At 39.0% G+C, this 20,022-nt stretch overlaps 1 long non-coding RNA gene across 2 annotated transcripts; it reads right to left on the bottom strand.

Moving 5' to 3' along the window:
- Positions 1 to 8,374: 8,374 nt before the first annotated feature.
- On the bottom strand, positions 8,375 to 19,656 carry LOC122466039. Of its 2 annotated transcripts, XR_006291246.1 has the most exons (4): positions 18,311 to 19,656; positions 15,294 to 15,400; positions 13,192 to 13,358; positions 8,375 to 9,540 (listed from the first exon to the last, which is right to left on the bottom strand). It is a non-coding gene; the product is annotated as an uncharacterized LOC122466039 (long non-coding RNA). The 2 variants fall into 2 exon arrangements; XR_006291247.1 differs by lacking the exon at positions 8,375 to 9,540 and having other exon boundaries at positions 12,212 to 13,355.
- Between the last annotated feature and the right edge of the window lie 366 nt (positions 19,657 to 20,022).

Genomic DNA, 20,022 nt, shown 5'->3' with positions numbered 1-20,022 from the left:
ACTAGAAACATAGAAAGAAAATTCTAGCAGGACAGAAAACTATTCATAAAATGTAAATATGTTCTCCTCAGTGAAGCAATGGATTGCTAAATACATTATAGTTGGATGAAACAAGGTCATGTGTTCCAAAATTGATTTTGCAATTTTATCCTGACTAGCCAATCAATATTGTAGTTCCTTTTAAATACTGACCAGATAGAAAGTTGACTGAGCCAAGATCACATTACCAAGCTACTGAAACCTCAGCAGAGAACAAATTCATAGCTGCTGTGTATCTGAGGCAAAATAAAAATGGTATGGGAGTGTGTATTATATTCCTGTTCCCAAAACACTCCATTAACTTCAGTGGGCTTTGGATCAGGCCTAATGTAAAGTATGGCTATGTTGATGCAGTTTTTAATGTTTCCTGCGTTAAAGGTTGCAGTTCATATCTCCCTTCAAAGTACATATATTATTTAAACCAGTTTATCATAATTATTCACATTCTAGGTCTTCTGTTCTTAGGGGGCAATGAGATAGGAAGCACAAAACCAAGAGTGGGCAAAATTAAAAGCGGTCTTTTATTTTAAAAGACCTTCAATTCATATAGCACCTTATCACGCCAGAACATGTTTGGGTGTGCACCAGCATCATCAATCATATTAGCAGAGGTCTTGAAAGAATGGCATTTGTTCATTAACAGCTGTTGTGAAAAATGAGGGAAGGGTGTGAATGTGTGCAGTATTGTTTTTGTGGGGTCTATAAAACTAATGACTAGTGCTAGTCTTTTCTTTGTTTTAAATTTCTCACAGATAGCTATTTTAAAGAAACCTACAGTGGACCAGTTTCAGATCTACACCTTTGCCCTGATTTTCAGGATTGCCAAGCACGCACAACTCCAGCAGAAGTCCTTGGAGCTGCAAGGGACTCAGTCTCTCTGAAAATCAGACATGAATGGTAGAAGACTCTCTCACCATAAAATAATAAAGTATGTTACAATTTGCACCAACAGCATTGTCAGTGACCTTTTATTATTAGGTTATGAACATATATAATATAGTATAACATAGGTTAGCATCCTTCCTGGAATATAACTATGCCTCACAGAAAACATAACTGTCACATACTCAGAGCTTCAGCTGGTCTCAGGGTGTTTAGGAAACTGATAATGGACTAAAAGTAGATCCTATTCAAAGCTAAGCTGGCAGTTTTCAAAATGGAGTATTCACCAGTTGTCCCCACAGGCAAGAATTCTGAGCAGTGACTTAAATATGCTACTATTAGTCTGTATAGCCTGGTTGTCAGAGCACTTGCATCTCTGAATTGCTGCTCTATATTGAGAGATATCAGTAAAGTGGCATGAACAAATTCAATCAAAGGCTGGCACGCTGATGAATGACAAATCATGGATATTCAAATGTCACACAAGGTGCTCATAAATATTGCCAGCTTCAAGTATGTAAGACAGATATCAACTGGTTATGCAGAAAGCAATAGATGAATTCTCAGCCAAGATTCTCAAGGTGAAATAAGATGTTTAATTCTGCTGCTGAGTCCTATCTTCCATTTTTGACCCCAGAAAGAAAAAGCATCTCAGAGGTTATGAATACACTTTATCATCTAGCATTACCTAATCCATATCAATTCATTTTATGGGAAGAGAATTATCAAATAATTTGGGACTACTTTGCTGTATTGCAGGTGAGATAATCCATTCCATATCCCTGCACGAGTTTTCTTTTTTTCTTTTTCTATTTATTAACTATTTACACAGAAAAATTCCCTGGTACATGTTTCTTCTGATGCATATTTTTGTGTGAAATGCATATAATTAATTCCGTGAATTTCCCAAGGCAAAGTCAGTGAGCACCAGTGGACTTCATAGGAATTAAATTCTGGCGTGAAGGGATTATGTTCTGTGGAAATCAAGGTCTTATATGGTTATTTCTTTGGTCTCTTAATATTTGCTGCAAGATGTTTTCCTTATTTAAAGAAGATAATTCAGATATGCTTATATTTAGTTTTCAAAAATCTTCATTACAAATTCCACACCAGGAGACTAGATAGTTTAGGGACATTGGTAAGAGGATACAATTTCTTTCAACCCTAGGCCATTGTTGTGAATTTGGCCCAGGTTAGCAGTGACTGAAAGTAATCATTATCACATCTTTTGCGACCTAAGTGAAATGAGCTGGTTTTATCAGTCCAATTCCTAGTCACTAAGTTTCTATTTTGCACGTAGCACTATTTTTAGTACCTCGTAGAGTGACATCTGAATTAATAGTTCATAGAGACTCAACCATCATGTCATCCCTAGACATGGTCCCTCCAGAACAAAGTTGAGGGACATTGGTGGGATGGGGTAAAGGTAAATTTGTAGGATGGATGTCTGTATTTTCTCTGTTCCAGTCTTATTTCAGCGTTAACATCTTCTATAAGGAATTTTTTTTAAAAAAAAAATCACAAAGTCTCAGAGAAGTTCTTCACATTCTTCTACAGTATTACAGCCAGACTATTATCCATTGAGGAAAGCAAGACAAATCCAAGAATCAAGCCCCTTTGGAGTCCAGAGATAGTCAATGAATGACTACATTAAGTATTTTTATTTGACATTTCCAATGCTATTTTGCAAATCATTTCTTAGAAACTACAGTACATAAAGGAACCGTGATGACTAATGCAATTCCAATGCATCTCTTCAGTAGTGGTTCCACTGTGACTTAAGGCAGAGCCCAGAGCAAAGGGAGCTGTTCGCACTGCACCATGCCTCAGGAGTATCCCTGTAAGGCATGATGACTCCAAAACACACCTCAGGTCACAATTTCTCCCCTGCTTCCCCCCACCCTTTTTGGGGGGAAAGGGTAGGGGAGGAGTAAGATAAGGAAGAATAGTAATTTGCAACTGACAGCAAATTAAAAACAGTCTCTGCTCAGCTGCCCTGGTCAGCAAGTCAAGGATGGAACCACATTCCCCACCCACTTACTCCATTGGAGGATAAAGGTCACATCACATGAATATAAAGTCTGGGAGATATTAGGGCACTGACCTAGGATGGGGGAGACCCAAGTTCAAGTCCCTGCTCCAATGATTATTTATGTATAAAAAAGTGGAACAGCTTCAGCAGAAGACACTGGGAAAGCTCCATAGCAGAATATCCCATAGCCCAGTGGTGGGGGGACTCTTTTGCAATGTGGGACAACCAAGTTCAAATACCTTCTCCACAACAGGCAAAGAGGGAAATTGAACTGGGTCTCCCAATGCCCTAACCCCTGGGCTAAAGCTTATAATGGGAGACAACCACCACCACTACCTCCTCCCCTTGTGAATCTAGCCCTTTAACTTATGTCATAATGCCTGAAATTGAAATGTATTTTTCAACCTGTAACATGTTTCAGTATTACCAAAACATTTCTATTTTTTGTTTTGGCTGAAACTATTCAGCAAATTCAACAAAAATTCACAAATCATTTCAGTTGAACCAAAATGGCATTTTTTGGGGGGGGCAACTAAACTGTTAACTGAAAATGCTTCATCTAGCTCTAATTTTAATATAAAAATATATATTAAATGTAACTCTTTATGGACTTATTCCGGTGATTTGGTAATTTATTTTATGTTTAGTCGATCAAATGTAAGATTAACATTGCCGTCAAATGCCATACGAGACACTTAGGTCACCCAAATACCAGGGTTAAATGGATGGCAATTAATTATTATTATTTATCAAATGCAGTTCCATGAAGTGCACATAAATGCAGAGATAACAGGCCTTTGAGCAAAATATATCAAGAGGAAACATGTTTAAAAAACCCTGTATGGTACAATGGCTACTGACCAACAACAGGATTTGAAAATTAATATACTGAGATAAATCCTGGGCTCCATTAACTCTGTAATTCCAATGAAAATACCAAACATAATGCTGCGGAGACTCATTACAGAAATGCAGCATAAGTAAATTGAACAGGCAGCGCCGCTGAATGAGTCATCGGTTAGACCACTCTAGAGAGCGCTGTATCTGTATTGATTCCCATATCTCAGAAAATCTATAACTGCTCATGAGGGAACAAAACTAAATAAAGCAATCTGGGTGAAACAAGCCTTCCAAGACTCAGGCTATGTCTACACTACCACGGTAAGTCGACCTATGCTACGCAACTCTAGCTATGTGAATAACATAGCTGGAGTCGGCATACCTTAAGTCAAGTTACCGCGGGGGCTATACCACAGGGGGTCAACGGGAGACAATCTCCCATCGACTTACCTTATTCTTCTCGTCGGGGGTAGAGTACAGGGGTCAACCGGAGAGCAATCTGCAGTCACTTTGGTAGGTCTTTACTAGACCCGCTAAATTGACCGCCGGTGGATCGATCTCAGAGCGTCGATCCCTGCCGTAGTGTAGACCTGCCCTTAGATTCTTCAGAAGTAAAAGGTAGGTTTAGGCCACTCTGGAATATCTTCTCACCTCAATGTGTCAGGAAGCTCCCAATAATGACAACTCTCCTTATTAAAGATTATACATATCGTCTCTCTCTCTTTTTCTCACATCCACACACCCTCTCTCTCTCTGACCCATATTCAAATTATGAAGCAGAAGAAAAGCAAAAGACAAAACTGAATTTCAAATACACTTCAAAGAGAAACACCAGTGTGCTTTAGAATCCCTTGTTTAAAGGTTAATTCTGCTATAGATGTCAAATAGGTTTTGATCATGTTAATATATTTTATATGAGGTTTTTTCCCCCCAGGGTCTCTGTTCTTCTAAATGAATAATTCAAAGAGACTGTAAGGGCTTGTATACATGGTGAGGTATAGCATGGCAAGCCGTGGTGTGAATTCACAGTGCACCAGCTAGCCACACACTAATGTTTTGTGTGGACACTGATACAGAGCACTGAAAATCCAGCCACACTCCAGGACTCTCACTAGGAAGGAAAACAATTTATCTGCATAAGGTATTTGACTTAGTACCACATGACTTTCTTATTAAAAGATTATCACTATGCAATGTCAATAAGGCACAAGTTAAATAGATTAAGAACTGGCTGACAGATCTCAAAAAGCAGTTGTCATTAGGGTATAAATAATTGAATGGGAGTGTTTCTTCTGTGGTCCTCAGGGATTAGAACTAGTCCTGATGTTATTCAACATTTTCATCAATGATCTGGAATATGAAATGACTACTGAAAGAAAATAGCACAAATAATGGTGGAGTGGAAAATAACCATGAGGACAGAACCATCATACAGAGCAATCTGGATTGCTTAATAAGCTTGGCCATTCAAACAAAATGTGTTTTAATACTGCCAATTGCAAAATTATATGTATAGAAACAAGGAATACAGTTCCTTAAATATCCTAGGGTGAATTTCTTCAGGTTCTGCGAACTTGAAAGCATCTAACTTATCTACATATTTGTTAATCTGTTCTTTCCCTCTTTTTGGTTTGTGTTCCTTCCCTCCTTGTTAATATTAATTGCGTTGAGTATCGGTCGCCATTAACCTTTTTAGTGAAGACTGAAGCAAAACATGAGGTCATCAATTATTAGCTCTCCTTCTTTGCTAATTAGAGGATCTACACTTTCCTTCCTCTTGCTCCTAATGCTTGTATAGAACCTCTTCTTAGTGCCTTTTATGTCCCTTGCTAGGTATAACTCATTTTGCGCCTTAGAATTTCTGATTTTTTCTCTACTAGCTTGTGCTACTCTTTTGTAAAAAGAAAAGCCATCTAGGTCAACTGAGGTCTCATTGAATGAGCTGTGACTCTGTAAGTGGGGTGACATAAGCCAGGTCACAGCACATGCATATACAGGAAGCTATCCAAGAAGAAATTCTTTCGGTGAAGACTGATTGTCCTTTTATTCTGTCCGCCGCTGCTATAAACAATTGGGAGGATTTACAGAAGTGCCTGGTTCTGTCTAAGTAGAACACCAGAGCTCTTTTGATGTCCAAGTTATATAAACACTCCTCTTCCCTACTCAAATGTGGCTTCACGTAGAATGCAGGCACATAAATTGGCTGATTGATAATGGAAAGATGACCCAAATTTTGAGACAAACCTTGGATAAGGACAGAGGTAAACCTTGTCCTTAAAGAATATAATATAGGGAGGCCCAGACTTTAAGGCACACAGCTCTCCTACCCCGCTGGCCAAGGTGATGGCCACCAAAAATGCCATCTTCATTTATAGATGCAGCAGAGAGCAAGTATCCAAAGGCTCAAACAGCGGACCCATAAGTCTTGACAACACTAAGTTTAGATCCCACGGGAGAATGAGGTCTTACACCTGAGGATACAATTTTGACTAAGCTTTTAAAAACCTTTTATGGACATGTCATTAGAGAAAATAGAACGATTATCCATTGTAGGGTGGAATGCTGAAATAGCTGTCTGATGGAACTAACCACCAAACTTTGGTGTTTCCGGTGCAAATAAGTAGTCCAGAATATGTTCAACATGATGGTGATACTCCATAATAACAAGATCAGATGGAAAAACATCTCCACTTAGGTAGGTAAGTAGCTCTTGTAGAAGGCTTTCTACTAATTAGCAGGATTTCTTGAACTTCTTTTCAGTAAGACCACTCTCTAACATCTAGCCATGGAGCATTCATGCAGCTAAGTGGTAGCATTGTAGGCTCAGGTGAAGTAAGCAACCACAATCTTGGGAGATTATGTCCAAGTCTAGTGGAAGTGAGATTGGAGATTTTACTGACAACTCTAGGACAGTGGAGAGCCTGTGGTGATAGGTTCATGGTGTGGCTATGAGTATGACTCTGGCCTGGTCCCGTCTTATCTTTAGTAATATCCTAAATGAGCAGGATTGGTGGTAAAATGTAGAGGAGCCTGCCTGACCATGGCAGTAAAAATGCATTTGTCACAGAACCCAGGCAGTGACCTCACAGGGAACAGAAATGCTGACATTTTGTTGTTCATTGTCCCAAACAGGTCTACTTGGGGAAATCCCCACTGATGGTCTGTGGGGGAACACTTGATGGCTTTTACACATCAATGTCCGAGAGCTGAAAGCTAAATCTTCTAGGGACCATTGCCCCTGATTCGGACTATAGAGGGGCTGCTCCAGTTGGTGTCCAGGACGAGTGCCTAGAACCTTGTGATGGGGGAGTGCCACCACCATTGCTGGCTTCCCCTTAAATGATACTGATAGTCCAACTGTCCGGGAAGTAGGCAGCTGGTACAGTATTGAAAATTGCTCTGTTGGTGCCAGATACGCCAACAGGGCCGAGGATCTGACTCCTGCACTGCCAGTGAAACTGGCACCAAACGGCAGAGCAAATTCCTTGCTGCTGCAAATGCCTGTGGGGTAGTCAGCATTGAGATTTTTTTCTTGTTGCAGTGCAGAAGAAGTTGACTGTGCCACTTCTGGCACCAGGCTTGACAGTGCCCTCTCTGGTGCCAGAGTCAACTATGCCGGCTTAGGCACTGATTTGAAGGAGGAGTGCTTAGATTTCAGATGCATTCTACTTGACTCCTTCTCACCCCTCTTACCAGACTTGGATGGTGGTGGTCTTCCCATGGTCAGAGCCTCCGTGGCAGACTTGCATTTCTTCCTTGGCACAAGTCAAGATCAGTGCAAAGACTGTGACAACGCCAAAGGCACGCTTCTCACTGAAGCTGCAGGATTTGGCACCGAATCGGACCAGGACTGCTCCGATGGTGGTCTGAGTGCTACCTCTGTCAACAGGAATTTCAGCCTATCCTCCCTATCCTACTGTGTTTTACACTTGAATTCCTGGCAAATCTGGCATCGGTTTTTCACATGTGCTTCACCCAGGCACTTAAGACAACTACTGTGCCGGTCACTCACAGGGATAGGCTCTGGGCAAGAAGCACATGGCTTGAAGCCCAGGGTATACTCGGTGCCAGCAGCAGAACCCCAAAACAGGGGGAAGCAACAAAAATCAGGAAAAAAAATTGTTAAACCTAACAGCTAAAACTTACTAACTATAATAACTATATTAGCTACTAAACTAACTATATTCTATGCAGAGCTGAGAGAAACTATTCTGGCAATGAACAGGGGTTCCAATGACTATCACAGGCAGGAAGAAGGAACTGAGGGGGGCTAGTTGCAGCTCTGCCCTTTATACCTGCATACAGTGACATGTGGCAGCAGAGGGCACTTGACTCACTCAACTTGCACCACTGAGAGAAACAGTTCCCAACAGTCATGTGCCGGGCACACGGGCAGCAAAAGTGGAATGCACATATGCAATCACTTGAAGAAGAAACATGAGCTTTATACAGTACCACTGGAAAAGGGAGACTGGTGGGAGTCAGCCTTCCCTTCTACCCCTGGAAAAACCCAAGATAATGGACTTTTTTTGTAGGTATAGAAAGGTTATTTTGGGCCGTTTTTATTATTTCCCCTGAGCCCTGTACAATTAGTACTCATAGGGCTGGTAATTAAGACATCTAGCTCAACAGGTGAAGGGGTACAAAATAGTCCCAATATTTAAAAAAAAAACGAAACACACACACACAAATTTTCCTAAAATAGTTTTTCCTATACCAGAGAGGGCATATACAGAATATATGGCATGGTGTGTTGCATAGCCATTCATGAGTAATGTAGCCATCCCAAAATTGTTGATAAAAGCCTTATGTATCATGCCATTCTGTATTTTCTACATATATTTACACAAAACCTACATTTTGGGTCTAACCTACCTGGCAATATCCATTGAATTAGCAGAGCATAATTTAAAAAAAATAGACAAATAAATCTTCATGTGAAAAATAGGTTAAAAGCTATTTTAATGATATCACCATCAAATGTATATATGCAATATTTCTAATGCCAAATCCTAATGTCAGAACCATCCATTTTTCCACACCAAGGAGATTCAATATGCAAGCATATTTTATCAGTCTGATAGGGAAATCTCTGCACAGTGTGACCTACTTTTTATGTACAGTGTGTCTTCTCTGATAGAATTAAAAACGTCATTGAAAAGCCAGACTGAAGTGACCTAATTTACTATCAAGAATGTAAAACTGTATTTCATCATAGTGAGAGAGAAATATTTTCACAAGGTTCTGTAATAAGTAATTTTCTGGCATGTTTTGCAGGTCATTTTTCCTGTTAGATACATTAATGCAAAATCCTCAACACTTATAATATATTACTGGTATCTTCATTTGCCTTATGTTACTTACTTACAGAAGATAACCTCACATGCCATAATACATAATTACAATCCATATACCAAAATTTGTATCACTATGTTATCTTTTCCCAAGAATTCTCCTCAGCATTAGTATCATTTTTATTTTTAATTTCACTACTCCTCAGCTTTATATTTGATTTTTATTTTGAAATACCTCAAAATTATATATATTCAGATAATGTTAGTGTTCACAGAAGATGCCAGCTTGACAGTCTTGGAGACTGAATTACCGTTCTCCTCAGAATGGGCACAGTATACATACTGGCAGTGCAAGTCTTCTGCTCTATTCCATCAACTGTCTTCAATAAACCATCTCTTGAAGTGTAAGGGGACTTTCTTCTCATTGGCCCTTTCAATACTTTTCTTCTCTGTCTGCAAAACATTCCATACTTACTGTTGAGATCTATTTCTGAGGAGACCACCTTATTACTGAGAACTGGACTGAAGTCATTTAACTCATTTCACACTGGCCACAAGGACTCTCACCTGATGTGTCGCTGTGTCAGCATAAAAACTTAAACATAAATTAAAAAATACATTTGGTTAGATGTTTGTTTACAACAATTAAGTATAAATTTTGGACCTTTATACCATTATACATACTAAACAAATTTTGGGTCGAATCCCTGGTAACCCTTTCATGAGCAGGGATTACATGAACAAGGATTTGCTGGATCAGACATTTTGTGTGATAGATCCCTACTGCCACTACAATTTCTGGTATATTTCAGTCTGAAGGTTGGCCATTTACCCATGAAACTCGCAGAATTCCCTTAACAGATCTCTGCTTATCAAAATCACAAAACATACCCTTGTGTGTACAAGGATGAAGCATCTCTCAGTAAAAATGACCCTGATTCTGAAGAAGATAACAATGGAGAGCAGATGATCCTCAGTTAAATATTCCCCTCCCTTAATTCCTACACACACAACTCCTACAATTCAGGTAAAGAGCTTCATTTAATTTCAAAGCACCTCTCCAAGTGACAGAAATCTTCTGTTTTTTTGGAAGCGTGACCTTTCAGAAGGTATGATTTTAAGCAGAGATAAAGTGCTAAAAAGGGTATAAAAAATAAGTTGAAATGGCAAAACCTTCCAACTGCGTATGACCACAGCAACACTTTTAGGCCAAGGATAGCTGCTTGTTATAGTGAGGACAGATAGCTCATAAAACACTGAGAACAGTCAGGCTTTTAATCGGCCATGTTATATAAGAGTGGCTAAGTGTTAAGTGAAACTGCAATGTTTATACAGGAAGCTAAAGACTTGGCACATTTGTTCCTGTCTGACAAGAAGTCTTCCAAAGAGCCACACGTTTATATACACTCAGAGAGAGAGAGACACACACACACGCCTATATACACTCATAGAGAGAGAGGTAGGGAATCATTCAGTTGAATAAGTCTTTTTCAAGCATCTATAAAGTGGAAAAGAAAAGGACAATGATATCAAGGAGATGTCATGCACAAACCGTAAAATTAAAGCCACTACTGTATCTCTTCCCCTACCTATAGTACTTAATTACTAGGGGTCAGATTCTGTCTTCAGATATACACTAGCAGCTCCTATTATTTCAGCAGAAATATATACCAAACTAGCACACTTCAGTGCTTCTGTAGGCTGAGCACATTGCACCCACCAGGGACTCCAAGCATCCCTCCATTCCACCTACAAGCTCCCTGTGTGCCACCCTCCCATTCCCCTCTATTTCAAGGACTCCTTGCAACCCCCTCATCCCCACACCAAGGACTGGTTATGTCCCCCCAGTTCCCTTTTCCTCCTCATGCCCCCTTTCCCCACTGCTCTTATTTCTCTTCTTTCTGTCTGGCAGAAAAGTCATTCTGGATATGAGAGAGGCAAGGTGGGTGAGGTAATATCTTTTATTGGACCAATTTCTGTTGTTGAGAGAGACAAGCCCGCCTCTCTCACTTACAGAAGCTGGTCCAATAAAAGATATTACCTCACCCACCTTGTCTCTCTAATATCCTGGGACCCACATGGCAACACCACCACATTCAGACTGTCAACATTTTAAACTGTATTGGGGCAACGGGCGGAGCTGAGATGGAGATATTGTTATGCTGGAAGGTGTTAATTGCTGCCATCAACTAATCTATAGATACTGTGTTATACACAAACCGAATGCCATGAAGTTGAGTGTAAGAAAAACCTCTCTTTGCTCAGCCAATAAAGCAGAAAATGGTAAGGAAGCTGAGCTAATTTAAAGTTATTTAATGATAACTCGGTGCTTCCTGTTCATGAGGGAATTACCATAATCTGGATTAAGTTTATTTTAGTTTTGAGTTAATTATTTCCTATTTACCAGGGAATAACTATTCCCTGGGCAAAATCATCTCTGAGGCCCAAACCTGAGGTATTTATTACCCAAGGAGAATGCAATTATTAACAAGTTAACAGTACGCTCCGTCAAGTTATAATGATACAGCAAAGTCTCAAAATTAAGTATTTTGAGACATACCTGGGCTAAAAATAATGGTGATATTTTAACTGGCGAAAAAACAAACTGAGGCAGCCAAAGTGATTGTGGGCATTCAGATGATTCGTTCTGAGGGCTGTAGTAAATCTGAGTGCCACATTTTATATAATGTACAGTTTTTATCAAAAGCTACTGTAGAGCTGACAGTTAATAATTGTACAGCAATTTTGAGCGATGATTGATCAGTCGAATCCTCTCAAATTTAACTGTGCTGTTGAATAAGACTGATGCCATTGGTTACAACACAGAACACTTCAAATCTGCTATTTTTATTTTAACCTATTTTTACTAAATTAAAGATTTTAGTTCTGCTAATGCGCACACATCCATTGTTAGGTTAAAAACAAAAACCACCCGAAAAGTGCAGTGCTTGACATGGGTGCTCTTATAGTTAGGAAAATAGTTGAAAATAAGTTTAAGAGTTCTAGAATAAAATATTTGTAATCCCAGCACTCTGGAATATGACAATTTTTGTTCCAGCAAAGCTTATGCTCAAATAAATTGGTTAGTCTCTAAGGTGCCACAAGTACTCCTTTTCTTTTTGTTCCAGTATTATCTATTCACAAGGTTGACAAAAAGGGCTTGATTCTGGCCTCAGACCAGTTGTACACTGCAGAATCCAATTCTTGTGTCGGAGGCTTTCACCCAGTAACTGGAAAAGTTCACTTTGGCTTCATAAATGAAACCAGACTATATTCACTAAACTAAATTCAGCTGGAGACAGAACCACTCGTGTTCTCTTAACACCCATACACTAGTTTAAATGGAATTTTATTTTAATGCAGGATTTCTACATATTATCTTTTCTTTCCTTGGCTCATGAATCCTATGCAGTTCACTCCCCAAAGACCGCTAATCAATTATTGCTAATAAAGCCCAACATCACTAAAATAGAAATTTCTGGCTGAGTAAGCTTTAAAAATAGACTCCCACATTTAATCTTAATTCTGGCATTTGCTGTCACATTTAGATAAGGTCGTCTTTACAGAGCCTAAATGCACAAACCAATACCATTTATATTTAATGACTGTAGACTTGGAAAGTGCATCTTGCCTATTTTAAGAAACCTCATTACTTTTGAAAAGTGCAAGTCCTGTCTGAAAGGTGTTAATGTTTGTCCAGTTAGAAATTCCCAGTTCACTGGAGGCTGCATAGACTGCTTAAGAGCTCTTTGTAGGTCAAAAGCTTGTCCCTCTGACCCACAGAGGTTGGTCCAACAAAAGGTACTTCCTCACCCACCTTGTCACTTTGGAAAAAAATGACAGGAGTGACATCCCATCACTAGTCTGAATTGCATCCCAAAACATCATACACATCCTCATCCCAGTTGTAACCATTATAAGGTTGAAGGATTTATCTTCAGAAAAAGGTTACTAATGAATTTTAAAAGGACAGTGTGGCATTTTGGGGACTATCCAGACCAGTTCTGTCACCACCTGCCCTGTAACCTTGGAGGCCTTTGTGATGTGCCTCTGTGGTTCAGATCTCTGACACTCAGTAGCCAGCCCACAAGCATAAGGTCTCACCCTGGCTCTCACCAACCCAGTTACCCTTTGCAGGTTGACACTAATAGCCCTTCTTGTCCTAATTCTCTCCAAATACATCCTGCCTTGATCATCAGACACTTGGACCATTCCCCTTTGGTTCGTCAGCTCACTCTGGCACACGCACTCCTTTGCACACCAGAGACCTGCTAGGGATTAAAACAAACAAAAAGGTTAATAATAGAAAAACCACAGCAGATTCAAAGATGAAATAGTAAGGAAAAGCAAACATATACAAGTTACACTGAAAATAAACAAAGATGCAATCTCAGGCTTTACACTTTCATATTAGACTGCTCACTGCCGTGCTGTGAAGCAGAGTTGAAGTTGCAGCCCAGAGTCTGAGCACTGTTTTCTCTGTACACAAATTCATAGCTACACTCTATATATGTATCTCAATGACCATCAACATCACAATATGACAAGCTTTCACAAAAGCCCTCAATATACTTTTATAGTACTATAGTACAATAATACAGCTCGCAATCAGTTGGTTTAACTGCTTATTTTTTAAAGTTTAAACCTTCAGTTCTCCTGCTGGGGTGTCTGGACCACCCTGTTTGTCACAGACAGAAGTTACTTTCCTTCATTACCAGAATTGTACATGAGAGAAAATGTGTTATCAGAGAGAGAAGATAGGGCGTGTTTGTAGAAAAAAAACCCTGGAACCAGCATTGCATGAAAATGGATTAAGTGCTTTTATCCAAACCAGGTGACCACAAAAAGGACAGATCAATAATTAGGGAAGTTAGAGTGCAGGACAGGCACTCTGGAGAGAGTATTTATGCTATTTATCTTGCTTCTCCTTAACAAGAAAGTCACATCTGAGTAACAGGCCAGGCCCTTGCATACATGGATGATTCACTTCACAAATTAAAGGAAATTGTTTCAAGCCTGTGATAAAATCCACAAGATATGAAGCTAACAGAATCCTGCCTCTTTAAAAACCAAACAAAGATTTCCCATTCTGTTCCCAACTCATTCCTTCCAGACTGCCTTTTGGATTCACCCCTGCTGAGAGTTCCAAGGAATGGGTGGTTTCCCTCAGCCTGTTCAGACACATCTAACCACTCCCCAAGCATCTTACCCTTCATCTAGCCCAGAATTTCCAAAACTTGGGATGCCGCTTGTTCAGGGAAAGCCCCTGGTGGGCTGGGCCGGTTTGTTTACCTGCCGCATCTGCAAGTTGGGCAGATCGTGGCTCCCACTGGCCGCAGTTCACCGCTGCAGGCCAATGGGGGCGGCGGGAAGCGGCGGCTAGTATGTCCCTCAGCAAAGCATAAATGAGAATTCATGATTATCCCTCTTCATTATTAGTGTCTTTTTTCTGTGGCACAACCTCCAACATTTCTCCAGATAATTTCTAAAGCATAATCTCAGTTGCTTTTTGCTGACTTGTGGACACATACAGAAAAATACTTAACAAGAGTGATAGATTTTCTTCTGCCTTAATAAGCTTAACAAGCCCTTAAGAATTTTGACAAAGCAAAAAAAGCTTTCATAACAATGGGTTTTTTTGGCTAGTATTATTCCAGACAACAGAAATAGATGCTTAATTCTTACAGGGAACTGTGTTTTATATCAAGGCAGAGAAAGCATCCAATGACATTCCAAAGAACTGAAAGCATGCCCGCTTCAGTTTTCATCTTGGCCTCTTTTACCAGGTATGACTTGCTCCGAAAACCAAATTATTTTTCAAAGTTACTGAAACACTGAATGCACTTCATCTGAAATAGGAATGATGTTAAATGATGCTATACTTGCTCTCCGTCTTTTATATGAGATCCATCATGAATTTAACCAGCTTTTGACAGCAGCATACCTAGACTTAAAGGCAGTCTTCAATTCTGTCACTAGAGCTTCCTTGTGAAAGGCCCTATGAGGCATCAGTGTTCCCAACATCCTCCTGAGACTAATTCAAGATCTACATAATGACTCAGGGGCACCAGTGCATTGGGGGACCCATAGGTCTGACAGTTTTCGCACTAGATTCAGGGTGAAGCAGGGATGTGTCAGGCCCCCAGCTCCTTGAACACATCTCCACAAATATCAGTATAACTGTGGGTTCAACCTCTTTTACCAACCTGGATTATGTAGATGATGTTGTCGTCTTTGTTCAGGACAGAGTGATCTCAAAAATGCTCAAAAATGAGCTTCCAGCACAAGGCAGCTGCTCTTGGGCTAAGGGTTTCTTGGGCAAAAATAAAATCCAGAGTGTCAGTGCGAAAGTGGTGATACAAGACAACAGTGCTTCCAGACAAACTGCAGAAGTAGTGGATGACTTTATCTATCTAGACAGTAAATGGTCATCAAACAGGCACAGACAGACATCCTAAGTACAACTGGTTTAGCAGCCTTGGCCACAAAGGACCCGCATAGGGTATATAGCCAAAAAAAGGTCAAACTATATATAAAAGTATGGATTTAACAAACCTGCGTACTTCCAATTCTCTTTTATTGATCTGAAACGTGGACACTGCTTAACCAAGCCATCAGGAGGCTGGAGGCATTTCATATGCATTGGCAGGAGCGACTACTGGCTATACGATCGTTTGACTTTATCAATAATGGGGATGTATCATTGAGAACTGGCCCCGAGAGGACTGCCATCATCATCGGCCACCACCAGTTGGCCCTTTATGATCATGTTGCCCTCCTCAGAAACAAAACCCCTGCATATCAAGCTCTAAAGATTGGATATGATGTTACGAGGGGACACTGCTCGGCCACAGACTGGTGGTGGGCACGCAGTTGACAGCGATGAATCTGGCTGCACTAGATGAATAACCACCACGTGGAGCTCTTATATGTTTGGAATAAAGCCATACAGTGTGGTCATGGACACTCAGCACTACAGACCTCCACTATCTAAGCACACTGCTGTTGTGTTTGTAACCTCTCCTCTCCTAGTCACGGATTTAAATCCTTTACTGATATTAATTAAGCCTCAGCACCCCTGTGAGGTCTATTCAGCATGGCATCAGTCCTTTATTATTTATTTTATAACACCCACAAGTGTGCTTCAAAGAGAACACATAGAAGCAAACCTCTGCAATGAAGAGTGCTATCTAAGCCCCTGATCCAGTAAGGTGATCTGCATAGGAAGATCCTTATACCCATGTGGAACCCCACTGAATTCAATAGGGGTCTGCATGAGTTAAAACATCTGATCTGCTTGCTGAACAAGGACATAGATTAACCTGTAAGCCTTCGCAGTTAAGAATGCTCTTTGAGTTCTGTATGTAGAAAAACATAATGGCAAACAAAGTACTAGGGTCAACATTTATTTAAGTAAATTGTTGTGGTCCTTTATTTGCACATACTTGGATCAAACTGCAACATCCTCTGAAAGCAGAGGCTGGATAAAATGGCTGCACACCAAAAGGCAGATTTTTTTTCCCCCACAACAGTTTTCCCCAATTTCATTTTGTCTGTTTTCACAGAATTGTCTGAAAATGGCAATTTGGCTGAAAAATCACACAAGATTGCAAATTTCCATCATCATTTCACTGCAAAAAATATTTGGCTTAAAAATGGTCCAATATTAGAACACTTCTTTTGGTTAAAAAGGGGCCAATTTTGAATCTGCAATGCAATGCAAAAAAGACTGAAATTTGGAATACTGCAAATTTCATTGTAAATATTATACATCATCCAGGCATTATAGCTTTCTTTTTACCTAGATAGGTTTAGGTAATAAACAGGATCAGAAGAACTGGGTTTTTTTGTTTTTTTTTAAATGACTGACTGTAAAGTACTGCTAATTTTAAAGTTTCCTTGTAGCTCAGTTTAAAAAAGAATAGGAAATAAAAGCAAAACTCATGTTGTTTGAATTTGTTGTCCTAGTTCCTTCACCTATCCATAACAGCAAAATATTGTAAGTTTACTGTCTTTGTTAATGCTAAAATCTATAACAGTTTTTTTGTTGTTATTTTTGGCAAACCCCAGGAATGTTTCTGTCCTTTTACCCTTACATTTGTACAAAAAACATACTGTAAATTGTAGAATGATGCAAGAAGACAGAGCCCAACATTTTATAGTTAATTTTATTCTGCTTACAGAAATTATTTTTGCTGTCAGCAGGAGTAAAATTTATTGCCATGGGAAAGTGTCTGAAAAGTCAAATGTGCTTTTGCAAAATTACAGCATAGGTTGCATATAAATATAGCCACACCTACAAAGGGCCTCACCTCCCAGAGGGTAAGTCAGGGTCTAAACAGCTCTCTCAGAAGTTGCTGCAAAATTTGGAGTGAAATGCAATTTATGCTCCCTTTGTTCAGGGGAAAAGAACTATATCTGCTTTGGAAAACAGAATCCCTTTTACTTGCTATTCACAAGTAAGGCTAGTTCCCCTAGCAACTGCCACATCACATGGGACTTTGTTTCTAGGCTGCAGAGCACATTACGGAAACTTACTGGCTTTTGATCTTAAACAACCATTTTAAACAAGCGCGGACACACAGAGAAATAAGCAAATGATTATATGAATAGAAAGAGCATATTTATATTTATGAGTAATGGCTTGGGTATTTTCGCATGTTTCTGCGCTATACTCGCCTTGTGCTGTTTCACCCAACAACGGTGAAAATTAATACTATATTGATATATAGAAACATGAGATGTTTTGGGCATTGGAAAAGCAGGAACTTTGAGCAAACTAAGTATGACACACACAGTTCCCCTTAAGTATTGGAAGACCATACATTTTTAATGAGTGTGTATCACTCACACTTAGTTTATTCAAAATTCTTGTCCTTCCAGTAATTCAGTGGGACTACTCTGAGTAATAAGGATTTAAGGGCAACAGGAATAAAGGGTTTCTCTCTGACATTTAAATATCCACACCCATGTACCTATTATTTTCCATTTATTAAGCATACTGTACATAATTCATGGCTCACCTACACAGTAATGGATAAAAGTAGCTAGATACAGTTTTATGGCCATATTGTTTCTCCCTCCTTGCTCTAAACAAATTTAATAGAGAATAAAAGTGACACAGAACTTCACTAAATGAAGAGAGAAAGATAAACTCTGGGGAAAAAAGGTGCCCCTCATTTTCCCTCAGTCCATGCATTTCTTTACATTCCTGTTAACTTACCGTTAGCTGCAGATCTCCTGGAAAATACTGCAGATCTTGTACCATTTAATCTTCTGTGCACAGATCCAGTAACTTTTTTCCTGCAGGCTATATACCATAAAAGAGAGTGTAATAGCAGTGTCCATTTTCAAATAGCTATGACCTAATTTCAAAAGCTAATGAAACCAGTAAGAAGCAAAGCATTAAAACACAAAAGTTATTTATACTTGGAGCCAAAACTGAGACTTCTATAAAATCTGTAATAGCAAATACCATGATCAAGGAGCACCCTATAACATACTCAAAGAGTCTGTATCCTTCAATAACATATATATTTAAAAAATAGTTACGCTCCCAGTTAAAACCCCTAACACTAAACTCTGAATGTATATCAGTAAATGACATGAAATAATAAATATGACCTAAATATAGATTTTCATGAGAACAAAATATAACCTGATTTCCAACTACTTCTTTGTGCTATTCAACCCAACTATATCCTTTATATATTAACAGTGATGTTTTTCTGTAGATATTATGAAAAATAATGTGTTAGTAGTTGCTGTATTATACCTTAAAATAATCAAGAATAATGAAGGTACATTTTTGGCAGGATATTAATAAAAATCCAGTAATGTAATATTTTAAGCCTTGATACACAAAAAAGGAAATTTATGCTGAACTCTAGTCAGAGATTTTTCTGTTTTTATATCATACCCAGAACAGCACTAAAACTATAGAAAGACCTAGAAGCCACCACTTAGTTAAACATATTACTATCTATTATATGAATATACACACACTCTGTGTGCGCACGCATGCGCACATGTATATAAATACTACACAATATCCCCCCCACACAAATGGCTAATATAAACACTAACACAGAGTTCCATAAATTGTCATGCTTCACCCTCTTATGATAATTTGTTTTAAAGCATAATAATAAAAATACAGATTTCAAAACTTAAGCAATACATTTTAATGTAAATAATTTCTGATGAATATACATCTCCTCATAAATAAAGTCACATATGGACAGTTCTTGAAGGGCTGGAGAAGAACCCAGGCTTGCATATTGCTATTGTCCTTGTGAGACTCCCCCACAGCATGCTAGATAACACTCCAAGCAGATTTTAGATGATGCAGTCAGACACAGAGAGTCAACAATGTAACAACATTACAGTGCAAATAGAAATAATGCTTTCTGACATCTGGCAGGTAAACTGGTTTTGATTCCTCTTTCTCCTTCCCAATCTCATGCAGCAAGTATTCACTAATGAAATACTCCTTATGTATTACACAGAAATACGTTAATAACATTAAGATTGAGAGTCAAAGAGACAAAAGGGGGATACAAAGTTGAAGTTGAGTCACACAAATACACGAAAAGATACACAGTTCATACTTTTCAGAGTTTGGGGTTTTGTTTGTTTGTTATTTCTTATAACATGAACTAAGTTAATCATTAATTTGCATATTCTAGGTTTTGGCAGTTGAGGTTAAAACTTTCATGTTATTTACTGTTTTGTTTTTTTGAAAAAAACAGCTATCATACTTTTTAAAAATGTATTTGTATTTAATGTGATAATTAAAACAGAGAGCTAGATTCTGCTTTTAATTACACTTGTGCAATCTAAGTGCTTTCTTTCACTGTGGTTAGACAAGTGCAAGTGAATGAGGTATTTGGCCTATACTGCACGATATACTGCATCAAATAATACTGCATACAA

This window comes from Chelonia mydas, chromosome 5 (assembly GCF_015237465.2).
Source record: "Chelonia mydas isolate rCheMyd1 chromosome 5, rCheMyd1.pri.v2, whole genome shotgun sequence".
Classification (NCBI taxonomy): Eukaryota; Metazoa; Chordata; order Testudines; family Cheloniidae; genus Chelonia; species Chelonia mydas.
Note: the sequence above shows the minus strand (reverse complement) of the source record. Positions and strands in the feature narration are given on the sequence as shown.